General features: G+C 39.7%; 1 pseudogene; it reads left to right on the forward strand.

The window, feature by feature from the left end:
• The first annotated feature begins 389 nt into the window (after positions 1-389).
• On the forward strand, positions 390-1,815 carry LOC101624009 (annotated as a pseudogene).
• The last annotated feature ends 5,936 nt before the right edge of the window (positions 1,816-7,751 follow it).

Below are 7,751 nucleotides of genomic sequence, written 5' to 3' on the forward strand. Positions count from 1 at the left end.
CATCCCCACTCCAGATACGGGAACTACTAATCCCATCAATAACAAGGAGAAGCATGCTGGGACATGAGGGTGGAGCTGAGCAACCAAGTTGGGATAAAACCGAACATGTGGGCTCTGGGGGTCTCTTGGCCTGGTGGTTCGCAGCTGATCATTTTGGCTCTCGATTGGCTTTTAGAGTGCTGGTGGAGTCCAAGTCAGCAGAACTGGTAGGACTTTGTCGTTAACTTGTATTTATCTTCTTTTTTCCCTGGGTTATTCCTTTACCTTCCTTATAAATAGATCTGTTATTCAACCTTTTTGAATGTGTCCGTAGTACGATTGCATCATAAGCATGCGGGTGAAGACCCACAGACAGGCAATCCAATTCATTGATTGGGGTTCTGTTACAGATGGCTTTTGCAGCTACAGCTCTGGGCTTTTTGGTAACTAGTCTACGACATGCAAGCTTTCAAGTTCGGGGACTTTGTGCTCAAGAGTGGACTCTCCTCCCCCGTCTATATCGATCTGCGGGGCATTGTGTCTCGACCACGGCTTCTTAGATTGCTGAAATTTTATTCCAAACTACTCAAAATGCAGGGATCAGCTTTGACACTGTATGTGGAGTGCCTTACACAGCTCTACCTTTGGCTACAGTTATTTGTTCAACCAATCAAATTCCAATGCTAATTAGAAGGAAAGAAGCCAAAGAATATGGTACTAAGCATCTTATAGAAGGGGCTGTTAATCCAGGCGAAACCTGTTTGATAATTGAAGATGTTGTTACTAGTGGTTCTAGTGTTTTGGAAACTGTTGAGGCTCTTCATAAGAAGGGCCTGAGGTCACTAGTGCTGCTGGACAGAGAGCAAGGAGGCAAGGACAGGTTACAGGCACAGGGGATTCATCTCCACTCTGTGTACATTGTCCAAAATGCTGGAAATTCTTGAGGAACAAAAAAAATTGATGCTGACATGGTTGAGAGAGTGAAGCAGTTTATTCAGAAGAATGTTTTTGTGGCAGTTAATCATAATGGCTCCCTCTCCTCAGTAACGAAGGCACCCAAAGAACTCAGCTTTGCTGCGCGTGCAGAACTGCCTGGGATCCACCCTGTTGCCTTAAAGCTTCTTAGGCTTATGCAGAAGAAGCAAACCAATTTGTGTTTATCTGCTGATGTTTCAGAGTCCAGAGAGCTGCTACAGCTGGCACATGTTCTTGGACCCAGCATCTGCATGCTCAAAACTCACGTAGATATTTTGAATGACTTTACTCAGGATACAATGAAGCAGCTAACAACTCTGGCAAAACACCATGAGTTCTTAATATTTGAAGATCGAAAATTTGCAGATATAGGGAACACAGTAAAGAAGCAATATGAAGGTGGTGTCTTTAAAATAGCTTCCTGGGCTGACCTAGTAAATGTTCACACAGTGCCAGGCTCAGGAGTTGTGAATGGCCTGAGAGAAGTGGGCCTGCCGTTGCACCGGGGGTGCCTGCTCATCGCAGAAATGAGCTCCGTGGGCTCCTTGGCTACTGGGAATTATACGAAAGCTGCAGTTGGAATGGCTGAGGAGCATTCTGAATTTGTAATTGGCTTTAGTTCTGGCTCTTGAGTAAGCATGAAACCAGAATTTCTTCACTTGACTCCAGGAGTTGAGCTAGAAGCAGGAGGGGATAATCTTGGTCAGCAGTGTAACAGCCCACAAGAAGTTGTTGGCAAATGAGGTTCTGATATTATGCCCCAACCTATGATGATGATTAACAGCAGCTAATCAACTGGAAGCAGCTGAGATGTACAGAAAAGCTGCTTGGGAGGCTTACCTGAGTAGACGTGGTGTTTGAAGGTTTTGGATACACTTTTGTGAAGGCCTGAAATGCATTGGCTAAATAAGCAGACTTGATACTGGATTCTTCAGGAACCCTGTGTTAGTGACATCTGGGGTTGTGGGCTATACGAAATACTGAGTGGCTTATCACTGTTACATCGTAGTTTATTTTCAGGCTTTCTTTTAGAGTCTGGTGTTGGCTGGGCAGTTGTATCCTCAAAGTTTGGAAGCTAGTTCTAAATTCTTTAAATTACCACAGACAAATTTAAGGTATTAAGAAGCTAAGCCCCAGATGGAACTGACAGACGAAACCCACGTGGTCTTGCAAACCTATTGAAGACATCAGATATTTAAGTAAAAAAACTTCAATGGTACTAACTTGTCTTTTCTAGTTATGTGGCAGTGTACTTCAACATACACTTTCTGAAGGAACCCTGAGATGAACATGCTCTAGCCAGTTTTTTTCTTTTGGGAACACTTAGGAATATAACAATAACTGCAATTTCACTAGCATTTTGTTTTTAATAATTTGCTTTTACTACACAAAAAGGCCTTCTGTCTTGATCTTGATATTTCCTTGAATTTTAAATATTTTTATCATTTTGGCCTGTCACTAAAACTGCAGTTACATTAAGATTCCACGTGGCATAAGTAAGAAAACTATTGTCTATATGCTGCATGTCTCTGTCTTGTCCTTGTGCTTAATTGTCTTGGCCTCGAGGTGTTACAAAATTGGTTTAGATGGTACCTATAGATATTGAAAAAGAAAACAACTAATAGACTGGATACATGTTTTGAAAACAATCTGGGATATTTTTCGGTCCGTGGTAACCAATGTGTACTCTAATGTTTTAAAACGGGCACATCTAAGGTTGCATTGGGTATAATATTTTTCCTTTTGCTTGGTTTGATAATCTCAAAAATACAAGTTAGGAAAAATTAAGGTTTCTGAAGACAGTTATGAAGGAAAAAAAAAGTATGGTTTGACTGTTGATACGGCATTACTGACTGAGCTGGAGCTTTCATACAGATTGAGATTGTTGTTGCTGTGTATTTTTTCATAATTGTGACAAAGCTTCCCAGAATTCTAAATTTGAAGAAAAAAATTGGTAGTCTGTCCTTTGGTTAATCAAAGAATTTTGTGGAACCTCAGTAGAGCTCCTGAGACATTCCACAAAATATCTTCCTTTCCTTCTGGAAAGGCACTTAGATCAATTTGGAATTTTTTGGTTTACCTAGTAAAGAAAAATGACTGGAAAGGAAGCATTGTCACTTGGAACAAGGTGAAACACGGCATGAACATACAAATGTTAACTCTGGTGTTCTGAAAAGTGCATAAAAGCCTTTTATTTGTTTAAACTGTAAATATTGTTGTCCTGAAATATTTGATGGTTTGGCATTTGCAGAAATTGCTTCTGAAAAAAAGTTTACAGAGATAAAGACCAACTGATTCCACTTGGTGGAAATTTTGACAATGAAAAAAAAAATTTCTACAAGGAACTGAACAGACTGATTTTTGCTAAGTTTTTGTTTGAAATACTGGTATATTTTACCATTTGATTCAAAGAAAGTATTTTGTTTTCAATAACCAGAATCTGCACTAATTTTTTTTCTTCAGCAGAACTAACACATTTCTATTTTTCTCTCCTTGATACCAACACATTGTGTAAAGATTGTGGTAATAATATTTACTACTTGAGTCTATTTTTGCATAACTTCAATAGGGAATTTTGTTCGCTTAACTTAAATTGGAAATGTGGAGATGTGTTTCAGTGGCTTTGTTGGGCATTCTCCAGGAACTTCAAATAGAGCTGAACCAAGAAAAGGAGAACCTGTTGCTTTATTTGTAGGGTTCCAGAGACCTCCAAAGGTGAGGAAGCTTGCCTCCATTGGCAGGCCTGGACGGCCCCAGAAAAATAAGTCCTGGTAACCTGGAGGAGAGGAAACTCCAGGTTGAGTCTGCTGAGACCAACGTTGCTCCTGAAGCCTGTATGGACTGGACATTGATGGTTTGCTCTGATCCTATAAGTATTCCAACAAGGCCAGCAACAACAACAAATTGCTACTTGATTATTCTGCTGTGATTTTATGCAAAATTAGAATAAAAATAACATGTATTTGTAAATAACTTGTACATACAAGTTGAACAAAGTTGGAATCAAGGTTGAGAGAACCTTTTAAACAACTTTTAAAGTTTTGCTTTTATTCTGTTACTGTGATTTTGATATACACTAGAAGCTTTTTCTCCTTTCACATGCACTAATGGACTTTTCCACTTATGGCCGTCATACTGGACATTCGTGGACAATGTTGGTAACTGACTGTACCCTAGAATCTGTGCCACCACAGATAAGGTGGTATGAACATCAAAGGGGGAACTGTAACAGGTACAGGTTTCATGGACTCCACTCCCCCTCCAGATAATGGGATCACTAATCCCATCAATAACAACGAGCAGCATGCTGGGATGTGAGGGCAGAGCTGAGCAACCAGATTAGGATAAAACCGGACATGTGGGCTCTGGCGCTGGCTTGGCCTGATGGTTCGCCTGATGGTTGTTGGCTCTTGATGGTCTTCAGTGTGCCGGTGGAGTCCAAAAGCCAGCAGAACTGGCCAGGCATTCTAGTTAACTTGTATTTCTCTCCCTCTTTCCCTGGGTTGTCCCTTTACCTTTCTCCTTGTAAATAAATCCATTATTGAACCTTTTTGGGTGTGTTCATAGTACGATTGAATCGTAAGCGTGTGGGTGAAGACCCAGACACCAATTGACATTGGGGTGCCCTGTTACAGTCTCCGACAAGTTAGCAAAATGAAAATTTGTTCGCTTCTACAAGTGGTCTGTGTTTATGTAGGTGAATAGACCTCAGAATTCTGTCACTGGCTCCAGATAATGTATCAGTCAACTGAGCTTTTTTTTTTTTAATGGCAAACTACATCCACAGTATTACAGAAAGGCAGAATGCAATGTTATCAACTCACTTTAAACTAGTTAATCAGTTTTTAGACTACACAGACATAAGCCCATTATGGAGGATGATCGACAGAATGAAGTGGTGTTAGGGCACATCCTGACCCTTGATCATTAAAGCCTTTTGGGCTTTGTTACCATGTAGCTCCATTACCTTTGGGTACAAATTATAGTGCTTTCTGAACTGTTTTCCTGTTTTAGATCAGGCTCTCTAATTAGTCACTGGTTCAAATACATTTTCTTTTGAAGACAGAACTTGACCGTGGGGTCAGCCTCATGAATAAGTTCCTATAAGAGGATAGTTATTCTTTACCTGTCATCCCTCACTTATGCATTCATAGGGCCATACTCTCCCATGATTACTTATAGCCAATGATTAAACATGACTGGATACTAAATGCAAGAGTTGTTTATGATTTTTAAAAATTACAACTTATGAGATGCTCTCAAAGCCATCCTTGAATTTGAGTCTCATACCAAGTCCTGCTCTTTTCTGGGGTCCAAGCAGCAATTTGTTATTTTTGGAGAGTAATGCTTGTATATACAACTTGTTTATTCTTAAGAAGTTTCCCTTTATCTCAATGTTTACTTTTCTATCTTTATATCTGCCTGTCAGTTTATCTGCCTCAATACAGTAATGGCAGTGATCCCAGAGAGCAGGAAGTATGATGAGGTTTGGTATCAAAAGAATAGATTATGTAGGAAATCCCAGGCACAGTGTTTTCCCAAGTGCTGAAGGTTCTGGGTAGGCAGACTGGGGATGTATTTCTTTAGGGAAGAGTGGTACTGATAATTCAATGATATAAGCAGTGATGGCACAAAGCTAACAATATTTGGACAGTAATTGCTACCTAATTCTAAGTGGAATTGAAATTTTGTAGAGTGATACTGTGTAACTGAGGTTGGTTAAATAGATGAACACCAATGGTATTATCTAGTAACTTACACAGAGGTATCATTTAGTGCAGAATGAAAAGCAGAGGGATGGGAAGCAAGCACAGAACAAGCACGATAGTCCTAGTTTAACTGAGCATGCAGTATTGTAAAACAAAGTCCCTAATCCTATTCAAGGAGAATTCAATGGTTTTTGACTATAGTTCTTGAGTTTATGGAGTAAGAAATTCCTGTTGTCTCAGGTTATGCCCAGGTTACAAATCTGTTTCTGCAAAAAGAGATAACCATTTGTGTAAGGGAGATGGTGTATTTCAGATTTCTCTGTAAGCTACAGGAACATCTTACAGTTCCTGAGCTTTCAATCAGCTGCACCTTCCACTGAGTATATTCATTTTGGTATATCTTATAGGATGCTGGCCATTCTTGAATGATGCCAAGACTCCTATACAGTAGTCTTTGGATCTGGACTCTGGCTGGTTTAGTATTGTCTTATAGTTTCTCTTACAAAGTCCTCTTTCCTTTTGTTTTTGGTGTCAGATCTGCATTGTACTCTGAAGTCTTCAACATCTACTCCTGTCTCTTCCAACCTTTCATTTCTATGAATATTTAGCCAGCCACAAGAAAGTTCATCTTGGTGCTTGCTTTTTAGAAGACCTAAACTGACAATCCCTCTAGTATGAGGGTTAACCATAACATTTTAACCTTGAACATGACATCTGGAGAAATTCCTGTTGTCTCAGGTTATGCCCAGATTGGCTGACCTGGAACTACTGACACATTTGTAACATTTCACTCCTTAGAACTTGTGTTACCACATCTAAGTGTCTTCACATTTGAGCTTTACAGACACAAGAGTTTAGAACATGACACTCTTGGGAGCTGACATGTCCCTTCATGAAGCATTCCCCGTCATTATGGGGGTAATTTTCTTCAGAAAGGTCTTCCCAAAGGGCACACATTCAAGGTGACCCATGTTTAGTGAGAAGAACCTGACACATCCATAGATTAAGTTGCTCAAGGATGAAATGTAACTTGATCTAGACCCTGGGAAGGAGTCAACTCCTTTCCCATGTCTGAAGCCTTGATCATTAGCACTGTGTGGACCAAGATCATGACTCCTACTTTTTATCAGGCTTAAAAATCCCTCTACAATATTCACTTTACTTCTTTTACAGGACAATCAGTTAAGTTTGTTTCAAGTGCCACTCTTGGAGCCCAAAACAAGGCTAACACATTGATTAGTTTTTTTTTTGTTGCATCTCAGGATTACAAGAGTAAAGTTATTTTTTTAAGTCTTGTATCCAATAAAAATATGAATAGTTACATAAGCCCATACCACAATTTTGGCTTCAGTGGCAACACCAACCTTGAAATCAGGTCAGGCATTGGTCTCGGCTGGGTTGAGTTATGAAACAGGAGGATATTGCCTATAAATATGTATTGATTAGTTTGCATAAGCAAACTAGTAGAAAACAACAAGATCAGAAGTCTACATTGCATAAATATGCCACATTGAGGTCAGAATCAACTATTGCACTTATATTTGCCTGCTTCCATCTACTTAGTTTGTAGACTGCTCCTCAGACAACTTTTGCTTTGTGTTAGTGACATAAGTTGTCCAGTGGAAGAGATAGCACCCACTGTGGGGTAGACACTGATGTACACAGCCATTCCCATGCGATACTTGTTGCTCCTAGGAATGGCTTAGGCAAACATCCTCAAGATCTGTTAGGATCTTTATGGATTGCTTCAGCTGCAGAAAGCCATGTAATCCCTTTAAGGTATTCTCTTCAGTTGACCCAGAGTCTGCTTCCAATGGATTCAAGTTAGTGTTACTAGGAAAAGTAGGACAAAAGATAATCATTAAGGTAGGACTTTGGATCTGGACCAATTGCCAAATGGCTACCAAAGTGCTGTGAAACAAGTATCCCTTGGCATTAAATGGTGTTGAAGTTTTAAGCCCCCATATTTAGATTGTAGGATTATAGAGACTAATAATTATAGTAATTAGTAGGCAATCTTGCATGGTTATCATCTAGCACCCAGACTGGAGTACAAAGTCATGACTACTTCTCTAGGTTTTCTGTATC

This window comes from Condylura cristata, unplaced genomic scaffold (assembly GCF_000260355.1).
Source record: "Condylura cristata isolate star-nosed mole 26May11 unplaced genomic scaffold, ConCri1.0 scaffold00008, whole genome shotgun sequence".
In the NCBI taxonomy this organism is placed as follows: Eukaryota; Metazoa; Chordata; class Mammalia; order Eulipotyphla; family Talpidae; genus Condylura; species Condylura cristata.